The sequence below is a fragment of the Rattus norvegicus genome, chromosome 6 (assembly GCF_036323735.1).
Source record: "Rattus norvegicus strain BN/NHsdMcwi chromosome 6, GRCr8, whole genome shotgun sequence".
In the NCBI taxonomy this organism is placed as follows: Eukaryota; Metazoa; Chordata; class Mammalia; order Rodentia; family Muridae; genus Rattus; species Rattus norvegicus.
The window spans coordinates 69,226,314-69,242,459 of NC_086024.1; the positions used below are offsets into that span (position 1 = coordinate 69,226,314).

The following is a 16,146-nucleotide window of genomic DNA, read 5'->3' on the forward strand; positions in this document are numbered from 1 at the left end:
TGTCTTTGTTAAAATCTTGTTTATCTAACCATAGACTAACAGAAAGCCCAGAACAAGGAACAGGAAACCTTCTTTGAACAGTTACTCAGGGTAGACTCCATGACTCACAAACAATATCGATTTTCAATGTAGTCTTTGGTTGATTCTCAAGAATTGAAGGTAGGCACCTACTGTTGAAGACAGAACTTAATTAGGATGCAAAACTCAAATTGTTTTATCTGGATCTACCCCAAAAGCCTCCTTCTTGTGCTATAGCTTCCATGGTTCTAGGCAAGCTGTTAAGGAAAGGTGTCAATTAAATAGCCCCTTCTAGTTTCAACATCTATGAACCAAGACAGTTAGCAGCATGGCAATATATACCTAAAGGTGCTGTAAGTGGCACTCACATGTTGATGACAAGCAACAGCTCAACAGGAAGAAAATCATACGTGGTACTGGAATTCCAGCCAACTTCAGGGACTAGTAAGGTGGTGGGCTTTAGAAAGAATCTACTGATGCAAATTGGCAAAGCCAGCATAATACTTTTACTGCTTTCTAAATCTTATTCTGATAACCACACATAAATGTGGCTACCACTCTTCATTAGAGAAGTCTCTCTTTACAGTAAATGGAAAGCATCAGAGAAAACTAAAACTAGTCATAATACAGAGCTCATTGGATCACAAAGAGCCCATTCCTGATGGTTACATCTACATCACAACTCCTGCTTGTTGTGTATACATCAACTGACTCAATATGCAATATGACTCAGGCAACATCTTAAAGAAGGATGTGAAAGATGGTCAGATCCAGAAAACCAGGAAGTCTGCAGTGAAACATTTCCATATACTATTTATTAAAAGAGGAAGTGAGAAGAATAAACAGATTTAAGCAGTGAGATTTTTGTATCTATTCTAAGCAAGTGTATTAGAGTAATTTCTGAGCCTCTGTTTGTTGTGCTTTCTGATCCCTCCTAAAGTTTTTTAAATTTAAACATTCATATGTGTAATATACTGTACATTGAACACCTTTTCTTTATACCTAGTTCTCCTCTCATTTGCCTTCTCCTTTTCTCTAGAGATTTTCATTTCTATTTTCATTATATAGGTGCATATGTGACCTTATTTAGCTATATGAAATATAACAACTATAATTGAGACAAAATACATCGTATGATAGGATAAATGTCCTAATTTACTTAATATAATTCTTTCAAGTTGAACCCAATTTGCTAGGAACAGAATATCTTGCATGTTTTATTTCTGAAAAAAAAAATTCACCTAGGTTTGTCCTATACCTTATTCATTGTAAATAATAACAGTATAACAAAAATTAATGTGCAGGTATGTTTGTGATATATTGAATTGGTGAACTTTGACTATCTGAGAGTGGTATAACTGGGTCATATTGAAGGTCTAGTTTCAATTATCAAGAAAGCTTCATAGTGATTTACATAGTCTTTAGACTACTTTACATTCTCACCAGCAATGTATAAAAGTTTTCTTTTGTTTACATTCTCACCAGCATTTTTTGTCTTATTTTATTTATGACTGAGATTCTTATTATAATACAGGAGAGTAATTAGATAGATGTTAAATACTATATTTGGCTTATGACATCAACCAACAGGTAGTATATATGCTGTCATATGCTTGAAATAAGTTTATTGTATTAAAATAAGACACATATAAAATATCTTAAAATCATGAATGTCTGTGGAGTTAAATAGGTCATATTAAAGTAACTAAAGAGTGAGTAAGATGTAAATGGCTTATCGAATGTAGCTATGAATAGCATTGTGTGGCTAATTCGGTATCAGCTGTATAGCTATAATATTTAATATCACATATCTGTATTATAAATACTTGATATGAATTAAACCAACAATTGCTCAACATAATCTTAGAAGGCAAGTACTATTAATATCTTTCTTAACATATAAGAAAAGAGAAGCATCAAGATAACTAATCTACCCTGTACCTCTTCGCCTATGCATAGCAGCATTAGATTTCAACTCAAGATAGTTTGGTGTTAAGCAGTTAAACATCAGGCCACATGGCCTCACTGTGTATTTTTCATAGTATAAGTTAGATTCATATATCTGCTATGCACATGGAATAATATTATTTTTAGTAGTCTTAAACTGGAGGGAGTAGATCTAAAAATAGAGTTTTTGTGTGTGTCATGTTATGTTGTGACACCATCTACAACAATCTACCTACATTTGCTTTCTTTTAATTTCCAGCAAATGCTGCTTTTAACAAGCACAAAGCATATGCTACATGCCTGACGGCATATGAAGTTAGTAGTTTCCCTAGACAATTGATGATAAAGAATAAAACAGAACGCCAGATACCTGCTAGTATGAACAGATGTTCTGGAGTGAAGTGAAAGCATAAGAGTTTCCCTAAGTTTTCAGGAGACATGTAACATTCCCAAGAGGCACCAATAAAGATCATCCAAACTTTGAATTGCAAGCCTACTGGAGAATTTTTAATTTTAAGACAAAATATAAGTAGATCCATTCTGGAGTTGGAAGAAGTTAGGGATAAAAAGAGGTTTCTCTACCAATTCCACTTTGCAGAACTGAAGGTCATGTTGACTGGAAAGATGGACTCACTTTGGCTCACTAAAAAAGAATGTAATGTCCACTCATTACCTATGCCATACATAAAGAATTGAGGAGGACCAGCTTAGTTGTCATAGATTTTCTACCTAGAGTCTAGTCAAGGTTTTTCCTAAACACTTTCTGTCATTGATTAACATACAAATATTGACTCATATGAAAACAAGAAAGGAGGGAAAGTCTCACCAGGATATTGTCCACATGAAGTCCTGATCTAAACCTCAAACCCAAACATCTCTCTTTCACTTAATTTCTGGTATGAAATCGAGGTTTATTGGCCTCCTTCCTCAGTTTACAAAACAGAAAATGAGAAATGTGTTTTACTGTCATTTGATTCCTTTCTCACAGCAGTGTGATTATAACTGGGCACTTGTGGCTACTATTGTCAACCTTATTGAAGCCAGAACCCCAGGAAAGTAGTGAAGTGCAACTCAGGGCATTTCTCTGAGAGCGTTTCCAGAGATAACTGAAGCTTGTGGGTAAAACTCGGTTTCTGAAGGATGTATTTGAATGGTATACTTGGCCCTAGTCCTTTCTGTCACTGTTGTTTGAATCCTTCCTTGAGTAGAATTCCCCAACACAGAATCCACCACAAGGATATTGTTTTACCTCGGTCCCAAAGCTGTGAGTCCACCTTTCCTTGGACTAGACCCTCTAAAACCTTTCTATTATTTAAGAGTTAGAAATCAGTTCGGTTACTTTGAAGTTTGGGGGAATAAATAATAACTCCCAAACCTATATAGAAGCATATTAATACCTGGGAAGGACTGGTGGATTTCTGTAAGTTGGAAGCCAATCTGGCCTAAATAGTAGTTACTAGTCTAGTTAGAGCTATGGAATGAGAATTTGTCTTAAAAAACAAAATTAAACAAATAAAAGATATCATACCAGTTTTGCCTGCATAGTATCAAGTTAAGTTTGGGGACTTAGGTGAGGAGCTGAGGAGGTTGGTTGTAGGAGAGAGTACAGAAAGGGTGACTCAGTGTTGAACCCATTTTGAAGGGAGGAGAAATAGTTGAAAGAATAAGAAAGAGTTCTGGGCCCAGGCATTGTGAGTTCAAGGGCTACATCGGAAGATGTCTCCAAAACAAAACACCAAAAACTCTGGAATGTATAATGTATGATATTCATTCTCTCTCTCTCTCTCTCTCTCTCTCTCTCTCTCTCTCTCTCTCTCTCTGTGTGTGTGTGTGTGTGTGTGTGTATGTGTGTGTGTGTAACAAGAAGAAAAAAATCCCCAAATCAGTGTTTTTGTGAACTCTTTTTCATCACTGTTGCAAATACCTGAGAATGGGATGATTAAAAGGAAGAATGGTCTGTTTTGTCTCATCATTTCAGTATACTACTCAAGCTTTGGTCTTAAGGTGAGGCAGAATATCCTTTCAAAGGATCTTGTGTAAGAAGCTGTTCATTTCATGGAAGCCGGTAATCAAACAACTGTAAGATAGATGGTCAGAGCCAAGCATATTACAAAGGCATCCCCCAGAGACCCAATTCTACCCACAGTGTTTTCTTTTGTTTTCTTTTTATCTGGAAATACATATAGTTTTGCTTTCCTAATGCCCTAGGTTTCTTATCAGTTAATCAAATTGACAAGAGTAGTTACAAGTGCCTACCACTGTCCCATTCTAGTTCTGTCCTGCATCAAACTGTTCATGAGACATCTGATCATGACTCTAGGTCCAGTAGGGCACCCATCAGTACTGTGCCAGTAGACAGAGCCTATATGTAAAGAACAGTGATCAGATTCCTCTCACTGTCTCTGAAGCATACCAGCTCTTCCTAGAGAAGGCATTTACTTCTCTGCCTTTCTCAGGATGAGACAGCATAGCTACTGCTGTTGGTTTCTAGGAGCAAAATCATTTAGAATCTCATGGTCCTCCTCCCACCAGTCATTAGACAACATTTCCAACAGGAATACAAACCAGCATTGATCAGAATTTTCTCTCTGATGGGTCATTGAACAAGCAAAGAAAAAGAGTTTTAAATGATCTTTGACTCACCATTCATAAAAAGAGTATAACTTGATAGTATTTTTATTTTTTAGAACTATCATTTATAATGGGAACTTCAGTTTGGCTAATAGTACTGAGTTAGAACATTAGTGGTAAAACCACACTGGCATTTCTGTTCAAGGATTTCAAATGAACATCAGGTATTAATTCTCCTTCAGTACAGCTGTGTTGTGGCTCTTAGACCAGAGCTGTTCAATGGCCTGGAGAGATGAGCAGCTGTGTTTTAGGAAACAGAAACACAGGTAGTACCTTGTTTATATGATATCTTTCAGTTCAAACATCTTTAGAATTTACAGTTGGTCTAAAACGAGATGCTAAATATCTCTGAATAAGCAAGTTGGACTACAGTAAGTGAAATTAAAACAAATCATAAGCTAACAGAGAGAACATTCTGACCATGGGCAAGTGACCAGTTAATATCATAATAATAATCTTAAGAATGCAGGATGGTCAATCATTGTCTGTAGTATCGTAAATCCTGTTCACTATAAGCTATGCTCATAAGACATGCAGAAAGAGTCGACAATTATCCATCTGATTTGATTGTTGTAGACAGCCAAACCAGACAGTTCAGCTGGGAGATAAAGCTAAGACTAGCTACACTGATCAAATAAAAATAAATAAATAAATAAATAAATAAATAAATAAATAAATAAATAAATAAATAACTGCCAAATCACTCCTTCACTTTATGCCAAGTAGATGCTGCCTTGGGAAATGGCTTTGATTCAAAGGCTCTGACTGAAGCAGTTTGGACAGCTAAATTGTCTTATATCCTATAAATTCAGCTGCTTTAAAAACTGTAAAAAAAAAAAAGCTCATAACAAAGTAATAATTATAATAGTCCAGCTTTTCCATTAAACAAAGGAGAAAACAAACTTGTAGTTGAGACTCTGTGCTATCATTTCATTTGTCAAAACAGCTAAAAGAAAATGTTAGTAAAAGTATTTAAACTCAGTTTGGATCAAGTCCTTCCAGGTTCAAGTACAATAAATACCACAGCAGCCCCAAGGTCTGTCAATGACAATAGTCAATAAAAGACTAAACAATCACCTTCGGTATCATAGTGTAATAATATTTCTGGAAATTCAATCTATATTAATGCATATTAATGAATTAAAATATTTCTATGGTCACAGCTAATTTCATTTCCTAAAAAGAAGAACAATCTATCAATTTTGTAAAATAATATGTAGTGAACAGATGATTTTGGTTAATTCTCAACAAAGTTAAGGTGAAATGATGTTTAGGGTTAATGAAAGTAACAAAATTTACTATTATAGTTGAAGGACTAGACTATAAATCCTGATTCATTATCAAAATAATCTATGTAAACAAGGGAATTAGTTAGAATCAGTTAAATTTGTATAGATATAGATAATGAAACATATAAACATAAAATATATTCTTAATTAACATGGGCTTAATTTCTTCTAAAAGATATTGTGAAAAAAAGAACAATTAATTTTGATATAAGATTTTCTGTACGATTACTCACAGAAATTTCTCCCACAATGAAGCTTGAATTATACCTTCTACACAATCCTCTGAAGTCTATTCAGTTCTTTGAAGCCCATAAAAATTAGATATTTTATTGTTGATAAACTAAAGAAATCAAACAACTAGAAGGCTTTATTCATTGACAGCCTTGTTGGTGTCTTCTACAGCATGGAGGACTAAGTCAACTTCATGCAAAAATCTAAATATAGGGGGTTTGGGATTTAGCTCCGTGGTAGAGTGCTTGCCTAGCAAACGCAAGGCCCTGGGTTCGGTCCCCAGCTACGGAAAAAAAAATGAAAAGAAAAGAAAAAATCTAAACATAGTTACTTTAGCGTTACTGACAGAAACCTCAAAGTCAAAAGAAGTAGAAAGAGAAGCCAGTGTGACTGAGAAGACATACCAGTGAAAGGAAAGAAAGCGGGGAGTATTCAGGAAAAGGAGAAAAAAGTAAGGCAGCGAAAATGAATTGAAAGGAAAAGGAAAACTTTAGAGAAGAATCTCTTTCTGGAAGTGAATACATTATCCTTTTATTTCACCTAATGCTTATTGATTAAGCATTAGAGGCCATTATTAAGGATGTAAAAGATGCAAAAAAGCACAACTCCTACCTGCCTGTGTAGATCTCAGTGATTGAAACATTTCATACAATAACACAGCATTACAGTGGATTGCTCACTATCGCCATTACCATTTCTTAAATGGGAAATTTCCAGCTCACGGATGTGGAATTATTTGTTTAGCAAAAGGAAAGCTTGATGCCCCAGAGTAAGGGAATGATTGGGTGTTGGGGTGGGAGTGGGGAGTGGGGGAGGGGAACCATCCTGGAGGCAGAGGAGGAGGGGTGGAATGAGGGGTTTCTTTTTTTTTTCTTTTTATATAAATTTTAATGAGACAATTTGAAAATCTCCCCAATATTTAAATAAATAATCATTTACTAATGTTCAGTTTTTACCAAAGTTTTTGAGTTTTACACATACCTGGCACTTTCCCTTCAATTCTTCTTTTATTTGTATTACTTAACAACTGTGGTATTTTCTTGTATATCCACAGTTATGATTATTTGATTGTAAGACTCCTTTGTACTTAGTTGACTTTTAAAGTCTGCAATAATATTGCCACATTACAAAGTAGATCCAATTAGAAACAATAATTGTATTTGGCTATCATGTCTCCTCTACTCCCTTCAAAGTACCTCCTCTATCATAATATTTAAATACTAAATCTCTTTGTAAATAGAAAATACCTCTTTACGTTTGCCCAATGGTGGTTTTTCTTTCTTTTTTTTTTTTTACTTTTTTTTTATTAACTTGAGTATTTCTTATATACATTTCGAGTGTTATTCCCTTTCCCGGTTTCTGGGCAAACATCCCCCTCCCCCCTCCCCTTCCTTATGGGTGTCCCCCTCCCCACCCTCCCCCCATTGCCGCCCTCCACCCAGCAATCTAGTTCACTGGGGGTTCAGTCTTAGCAGGACCCATGGCTTCCCCTTCCACTGGTGCTCTTACTAGGATATTCATTGCTACCTATGAGGTCAGAGTCCAAGGTCAGTCCATGTATAGTGTTTAGGTAGTGGATTAGTCCCTGGAAGCTCTGGTTGCTTGGTATTGTTGTACATATGGGGTCTCGAGCCCCTTCAAGCTCTTCCAGTTCTTTCTCTGATTCCTTCAACGGGGGTCCTATTCTCAGTTCAGTGGTTTGCTGCTGGCATTCCAGAGGGAAAACGGAAAGGGGAATAACATTTGAAATATAAATAAACAAAATAACCAGTACAAAAAAAAAAAACAAGAAAAGAAAAATTAGTAGAAATGGGGTTGTTTCTTAAGAGTGTTCTGGGACATGTAGATTGCACACATGTGTGGACCTATGCATGTATCTGTAAAATGAAAAATAAGATGAGTCAAAATAGGCAAAAATCAGAGAATAATTATGAAATTAAGAGTCTACTATATAAAATATCCCACCTATTATGCAACCAAACAGAAAGAAAGAAGAGGCTAGGAAACACATAATAAGTATTCACCATCCTTAGGCACCAGGGAAATGCACATTAAAACCACTTGAAGATTTATCTCAAATCAATCAGAATATTGATCATCGAGAATACCAATACAAAAACGGTGGCCTGGATATGTAGAAATGGAAACCCTTTTATACTGTGGATAGGAATGACAGCTAAGTTAAAATAAATGCTGTGAGTAGAAGTACAGGCTTTACTTCAGAATTTCTAACCTTAAAAAGCCATTTTGGATATAACTGGAAATGTCTCTAAAATCTAAATGAATGATGCAATGTAACTGATATCTCTCTCTCTCTCTCTCTCTCTATCTGTCTCTCTCTCTCTCTCTCTCTCTCTCTCTCTCTCTCTCTCTCTCTGTGTGTGTACGTGTGTGTGTAAATCCATGTTAATTGTTGCCTCATTAACCATAGTCGGAAGTTGTGTAGATGCCTAATTACTGATGAAAAGATAATGAAGATGTAGTTCACAATAGATTATTACTCATGTGTAATGAACAAAGAGACTACGAAATTTACAGGGAAATACATGGGATTAGAAAAACATCATTTTGTGTAATCACAGGACCTAAAGAACAAATGCTCATATCCTTTCTCCTAGAAGGACCATACATAGTTTTGACACAGTAATTCAATGTCTAATATTGGGTATTTCTAGGACGCTGTATAGAAGGAACAGAATGGAAATGTGGCCTTAACACAGAGGAGTAGTAGAGCCTACTTTTCTGGTTTGTTTTTGTTTTGCAAAGAAGGGCAAATACTGCCCATAGGAAGGTTTAACTAGGTAAGAAGGGAAAGGGGTTGGGGAGATGACAGTCTGGGATGAGGGGGAGAATTAACTGTGATAAAGAAAATGTAAAGAAAGCATCTGGAAAGCAAGCTATTCTCACATGTGAAATGGCAGCCTCTCTGCTGTGAGGGTAACCACCTGCCCACTGGCTGTATTTGAGGACTCCTCCATGGTAAAGGTATATTCTGAACAGTGCCTAGTACTGTAAGCCTAGCAAACATCCCAGGGTCTAAGGAGATATTTGGCTCTTTGTGAGCACTGTATTTCTAATTGTTAACCAAATAGATATAGCAAAAAGCCTTCCTTTAAGTACTTGCACTTTTTTTTTCATAGAAAAAAATGGCCCCAGCTTTAATCGTAGAAGCCTCCCCTCAGAATGAGTAATGGTGAATGCAGAGACTCATGGAGCCCCAAGATTCACAGGATAAATAATTGCCATGGCTCCACCTTTAAACAAGTTAAACACACACACACACACACACACACACACACACACACAGATACACATACAGAGACACACACACACAGACACACACACACACACACACACACACACACACACATACCCTTCTGCCTAGTTTGGTTTCTCTTGCTGTAATAAATAACAACTTTGGGAAGAAAGGGTATATATGGATTACAGTTTCATATCACAGCCCATTGTGAAAGGGAGCAACGGCAGGAATGCAAGGCAGGAACCTGGAGGCAAGAACTGAAGCAAAATCCATAGAGGAACTATGCTTACATGCTTGTTTGGGGGACCTTATGCACTCTACATCCACCAGGTCAGGGAGGCTACCACTCGCAGTGGACTCTCACACATCAATCAATAACCACAAAAGTACCTTACAGACATACATACATACATGCCAATTTGATAGGGGCAATTTTTTGATTGGTCTTTTCTCTTTTCATCTGTATCAAGTTACAATGAAGACTACTGATCACATCTAAGTGCTATATCTCATCTAAGGAAGAAGGGCAGGAATCATGTAAGAGGCAGAAGATAAGGTGAAATACCGTTACGAAGTACCATTTTCTAGACCCCTTGCCCCCATTGTAGTCACTAACTCACAACTATAGTTACCTGTCCTGGCTCAACACAAAAGCCTCCCAACAATCAGTCAGGGATGAAGGGACTCACAGAGCACTGCTCCCCAACTCTGAACTATTTGCTTCTGATGGATCCTGGAGGAAGGCATCAGTTCTTTAGTTGTGTATTCACTGCTGAGAACACCAGGTTATAACACAGAGCTCAAGTATTGTTAAACAGCATCAGATGGAGGAAGACACTAAGAATTTAATTTATAGAATTATTAGAGAACATAAGTCACCCGCAAAGCAAACATAACAATATAAATGGCAGAAGAGTTTAAGTGCAAAGCCTACAGAAGAATATTATACTTTCATGAAAGGGATTAAGAGACAGAGATAATATAAGGAGAAGCAGAGACAGAAGAGGATATTTCCTGATACACAAGAATTTGAAGTGGACATTCAAGGGAATCCTTGGAGGTTGTGTCAGTTAAAACATACATGTAAGGTGAGCTTGTGCAAGGGATACGGCCTATACCAGCAGAACAGGAAGATCAAGTGATTGTTCATATTTATAATATGTGGTTCCACACAATTTAAATGAGAAAGAGAAATAACACTGGCCTTGATAATGTATATTCATTAATTCTTCGAGGATTTTATATATGCATAAGAAGTATTTTGCCTGGACTCTGACCTCATAGGTAGCAATGAATATCCTAGTAAGAGCACCAGTGGAAGGGGAAGCCCTGGGTCCTGCTAAGACTGAACCCCCAGTGAACTAGTCTATGGGGGGAGGGCGGCAATGGGGGGAGGGTTGGGAGGGGAACACCCATAAGGAAGGGGAGGGGGGAGGGGGATGTTTGCCCGGAAACTGGGAAAGGGAATAACACTCGAAATGTATATAAGAAATACTCAAGTTAATAAAAAAAAAAAGAAGAAGAAGTAAAAAAAAAAAAAAAGAAGTATTTTGAGCTTGCTAATCCATACCACTCTCCCTAGTTGCTGCCTTCCCGCCTTCCACAGGTCCCTCTTAACTTTATGTTCTCTTTTGTGATTGTTTGTTTGTTTTATTAATTCAAAGAGTGAAATTTCTTTTGCTTAAATATATATTGATATTGTGTAATGTGGCATGGTCAAGTTACCAGAGGCTATATCCTTTAAAGAAAAAACTGCTTCTCCTACCCCTAGGAGCCAAGAACTGTTGTAATTCCTCAGTGAGAACTGGGGAGTAGTGAGATCCTCTTTTCCATGTTGGAATGTTGACTGGTTTGATCTTGTACAGATCTTGTTCAGAGAGCCACTGCCGTTATGAGTTAGTGAATGCAGCAGTCCTATTATGTCCAGGAGACACTGTCGCTGTTTAGTCTTTCCAGATCTCTAGACCTTATGGTCTTTCAGCCCCATGTTCTGTGGTGGTCACTGAACTTCGAGGAAAAAATGGTATGATAAAGATATCCCATTTATGGCTGGTTGCTCCACAGACATGCATTCTCTCCATTTGAATCACTTCATTAACCACTTCATAGCACATTTAGATCTACCAAGAACCTGAGTGCACTGAGAACTACAAAGCCATTTTCTCAATGCAGATAATTACCCGTTAAATTCTCACCACTCTCCAAGCCTAAAACATGCCCCATACCCTTTTGCCACATAAGGAAAAGGCATTCTCTCTCTCTCTCTCTCCCTACACACACACACACACACACACACACACACACACACACACACACACACAGCCTGCCTGTGTCAGGCACCTTTATGTTACTTACTTATGATGTTACCACACTTTTCCATGTTTATAAAAGGCATAGTATTTTAGGAGTTAAGTTGTTGTAAGCTTGAAAAGGATAGAGGATTCTTCCTCCCATTAAGAAAATCATGATTAGTATATTGCTACCTTCAATCAGCTTTTTCTTTTCTTTTCTTTTTGATTTTAACTTTAGATTAATATCACTCAAGTCTAGCCACCAAATTCATTGGCATCTTCTGCTCTCACTGCCTTGTTCTCCCTCATGTTGCAACCCATATCTTTAACTAGCTCTGCCTCTAGCACCCCACCCTCATATATTCATGCATCCAGAATGCATAATATGTTCACAAACTCCATCTCTCAGCACTTCCTACTTTTCACATTAATGATCTTTGCTGTGATCATTTTTCTCTATTTTTCTGTTTTCTTTCATGAACATATTATTTTCTCTGCTTCTTTGAGTTCTGGTTCCCCCATGAAATTTACTGGACACTTTGATGTGAGTTTCATGCAAGTAACCATGCACTGCATTGAATATGTACAGAAATGAGATCTTATTATGGTCATTTTAGGATCATTTCATGAGATTCCTAAAGTGGAAATGCTAGGTTTGGTTGAGAAAATTTTCTTATACTCTCTAATTTATGCTTCTAATCATTCAATGAATTTCATGAATTCTAAACTACGTATTTACTGAATTTCTCCAAATACTCTTCATGCTTCTCTGCTTTAATTGAGACCTTTTTATTTTTCAGCATTAAAAACTGTACCTTAAAAGTAATAGGTTGCAACTCTGAGGCACTGTTAATGTTGCTGAGGTGTACTTCTTGGTGAAGTCTAATAAAGTCTTATTACACCCACATTAACAGAGCTTTAAATTTTTGCTGTAAAATCTTCAGTGGCTACTTTTCACCTCAAAAGCCAGAAATGTCAAGTGTGGTAAAGCAAGGATTATTTCATTTGATAGCTCTCTCTTTACTCAGTGCTCTGAAATGATCACAGCCACAATTTTCACAGTGTCATTCCACAATCAATCAAGATCAGGAGGCATATGTTAACCAGCAGCTGTTTCCTCTGAACAAAGCAATAAAGCACTTTTATTCATACAGCAATATCCCCCTTTCCTGCTGGTGTACCACTTCTGCATCATAGCTCCCAAAGAATGTGTAATGGCACAAAATTGCATTCTCATGTACAAACAAAAGTCACCCAGTACATTCTCTTGTGTGTCATATACATATGCCTGGAAATAACTCCACTCTGAGTATCACAGCACACCTACCAACAAAGTCACCCAAGTGTCATTTAGATACTTTGTCACAGACGGTAGGAGGGACAAGGCAGATAATGGAGCAAAGACTTAATAAACAGGAAGGAGTTCAATGAGCAGGGCCTATATGATGGAATGAGAGATAAGATACAGTTTTAAGGAAGAAGACAGAGGCTCTTAGAACACTTTTTCAATGGTGAGGATGTATTTTACAGTAAGGTATAACAAGGATGTGGGATTGCAGAATTCATATTTAAAAATATTTCTCTATCTGCTTTAGAGATTATTAAGAGGATTAGAAGTGGATTAAAATACAGTAACCTAGAAGAGCAATAGTGAGACTTTAGTTTATGATAAAACTAGGAGATATCATGGGCAACTTTTAGATTTAGAACACTTTAAAAATTGGAGTCACATTTGATAAACTATGTGTTTGCTTGGGGAAGATGATATGTCAAAAATTTCTTATGCCTTAATCTCATATACAGATATTTTACAAAATCTTAATGCCAGTGTCTGAACAATAACTTACTATATTTCTCAAACAAGCTTCTGCTGTGCTAAACTTCAGAAACTGGCCAATCCAAGGATCCAGTGTTAATGAGTAGGATGGGGGAGAAAATATGCAAGAGAATTATATTAAAAGATAGCTCAGTTACTAAGAGGGGGCAGGGGCTATTTATACCCAGGAAGAATGGCCAGTTGGACTAAAGTGGTGATAATTTATTGGCTGGGGCAAAAATATTGAGGATGCTTCATTTACATACTCAGGGACAGCAGGATCTAGGGAAAGGAGCCTCATGAGGTCATAGAGAAGGAAGTCCAGCCCAGCGTGTTCCAGCTGCAGTAGTCAAATAAACAGTAACTTGGCCTCATAACCCTGGAGATACATCAGCTTATCAGTTGCAATGTGCATCGGGCATATCTGGGTCTGTGAAGCCAATCTGCTGGGGTCTGTTGATGCCCAAGCGAGGTAAGGGAGCAGCCAAACATCTGCCAGTCTCAGGATGAGACAATTCAGGGTTTTAGGCATGTATCCACCCCTTCTCAGCTCCAGGCCAGCACCACATACTCCCATAATAAACTTGAGATACATACTCATTTGTTATTCCTGACAGTAGTCTTCAAAATACAATCAACCATCACGCTCTGTCAACCCAACTTCTAAAATGTCTTCATTGACATTGTCTTATATTTCTACTAAATTCCATGTATCTTCTTTCTCAGAACTCTATAATAAATAATGTCTGCATCTTCATGTAGTTTGCAGAATGTTTTATTAAAAGATAAACTTAATTTTAAATAAAATCCTTCAATTATATACACTTGTTTATAGAATAAAATCTAAACATGTTTTGGAGTTTTGCAGACTATCTACTATCTTTCTCTCCAGTAGTACCTCAGAATTATCCATCAAAATCTGAACATTCCAGACCCATGAACCTGACTTTAATGATTTAAGAGACCTTCATCAATGCTCTCAGATGCCTCAAAACTTCACTTCTATGATTCTCCCACAAGAACCCAAGCTTAGTATTATTCTACAAGAAAAATAACTATTATAATATTCTTTAAATCACATTAGATTCTCATCTTATTATACTCCAAATGATGGTGATTATCTTTGTGAATATCTGTTGAATACAATTGTGTCTCAAACATTTTAAGTCTTTTGAGTACAGAAATGTCTATGGTTCATTTTCTCCGTCTTTATTAATGTTTCGATAAGAGCACAACAGTACTGTTTTTACACAAAATGGAAGTAATTGGATATTTTAAACTAGGGAATAATATAATCCAATGTGTTTATGAGACATAGGATTCTCCAGATGCTTTGTGGAGAAAAACAAGGTAAAGGAAAAGAAATATAAGGATGAGGAAATTGGAGATTTGGGTATCCAAAAGGAAAAAGCTTAGAATGGATACAAATAGAGACAAATATGCTCAGAATGAGAACAGAAAAGAAAAACAGTGAGGAAAACTGAATGCTTTTTGTTGACAATATCAGTTTCCACACTAGTGAATTGCCACTAATAGAAGTAGTTAAAAAGAACTAAAATATTAAAGGTGATTATAAAGATGTAAGCCATCAGACAGTGCTTTCTGACATTTTAGGAACAATCTATATGGAAGGAAAGAATTTTAAAAGTAGCGTAGAAGCAAGTACCTAAAACAGGTCAGAAAAGATAGAACTCAGACAAAAGTATGAGATACATTTTCAAGGAAGTGAGCAGAGCAGGCTTCCATCACTTGGGAGTAAGAGGATGATAGTGGAGATTTTGGTCATAGAGGAGTCATTTTCATTTTATGGCTTCTAATTTCTGAATTTAATAGAATGTAAAATCACCAAGTAGAAATGAGACGTTATAAAGAGTATGGGAGCTTTGGAGAAACAAAGAAACAGTTAATACTGAAAGTGGGACAGTAAACTTACTAAAGAAATGTATTTGAAATTCCAGAAAGAATTGAAAGGCTGGGTACTGTGACAGAAATTTAAAATGAAACTCCTTAGTAACTAAGATGATACCATTCAGGTGCAAGAGGAATAATTGGTAAGTACACCCATAGGTTAGAAACTGAGCACAAGGACTGGAGATGGCAGAACTAGGGATACAGAAGAAGTCTGTATAATCCTGGTAGAAGGAAGAACATAACAATTTTAGTAGGAGAATTTATCTGTAGGATCAAATATAGATGTCATCAAAGATCCTTGTAGTGGGAGCAAAACTTGCACAGGTAAACAGGCAGAATAAAAGAAGGTAAGACCAGAAGTAAAGGTTTCCTATTCATAACTGAAATTTGGAGATGGTTCAATTTCTACATGTTGACCAGATACAGGGAATGGCAAGTGAGTGGATGACTGAGATGTAGTGCTTAACGGCTAAGTGGGAAAGGCAGACAGGGTGAGGCGCACATGACCCCTTTGCCTTTGTAATTCGGACACAAATGGCAAGAATTGGAGGCATGTTGAGAGTGACTGTGAACCAGAATTACTTTTCAGATAGCATGGACACATTCCAAGTCTGACACAGCAAAGGCAACAGAGGAAAGAGCATATGGCCATACAGCATGCATACCAGACAAAGAAACAGGCATATTTTATTTTGTTTTGATCTTATTTTGCAGGAGAGTTGGGCTAGGGGTAGGTAATGATCTAGAAATAAG

The 16,146-nt window shown here is 36.8% G+C and overlaps 1 long non-coding RNA gene across 1 annotated transcript in view; it reads left to right on the forward strand.

Annotated features, from left to right (window-relative positions):
* LOC134479379 (uncharacterized) overlaps nucleotides 1-16,146 on the forward strand; it is a 92,695-nt gene that overhangs the window by 59,228 nt on the left and 17,321 nt on the right. The gene's annotated exons all lie outside the window — the stretch shown is intronic.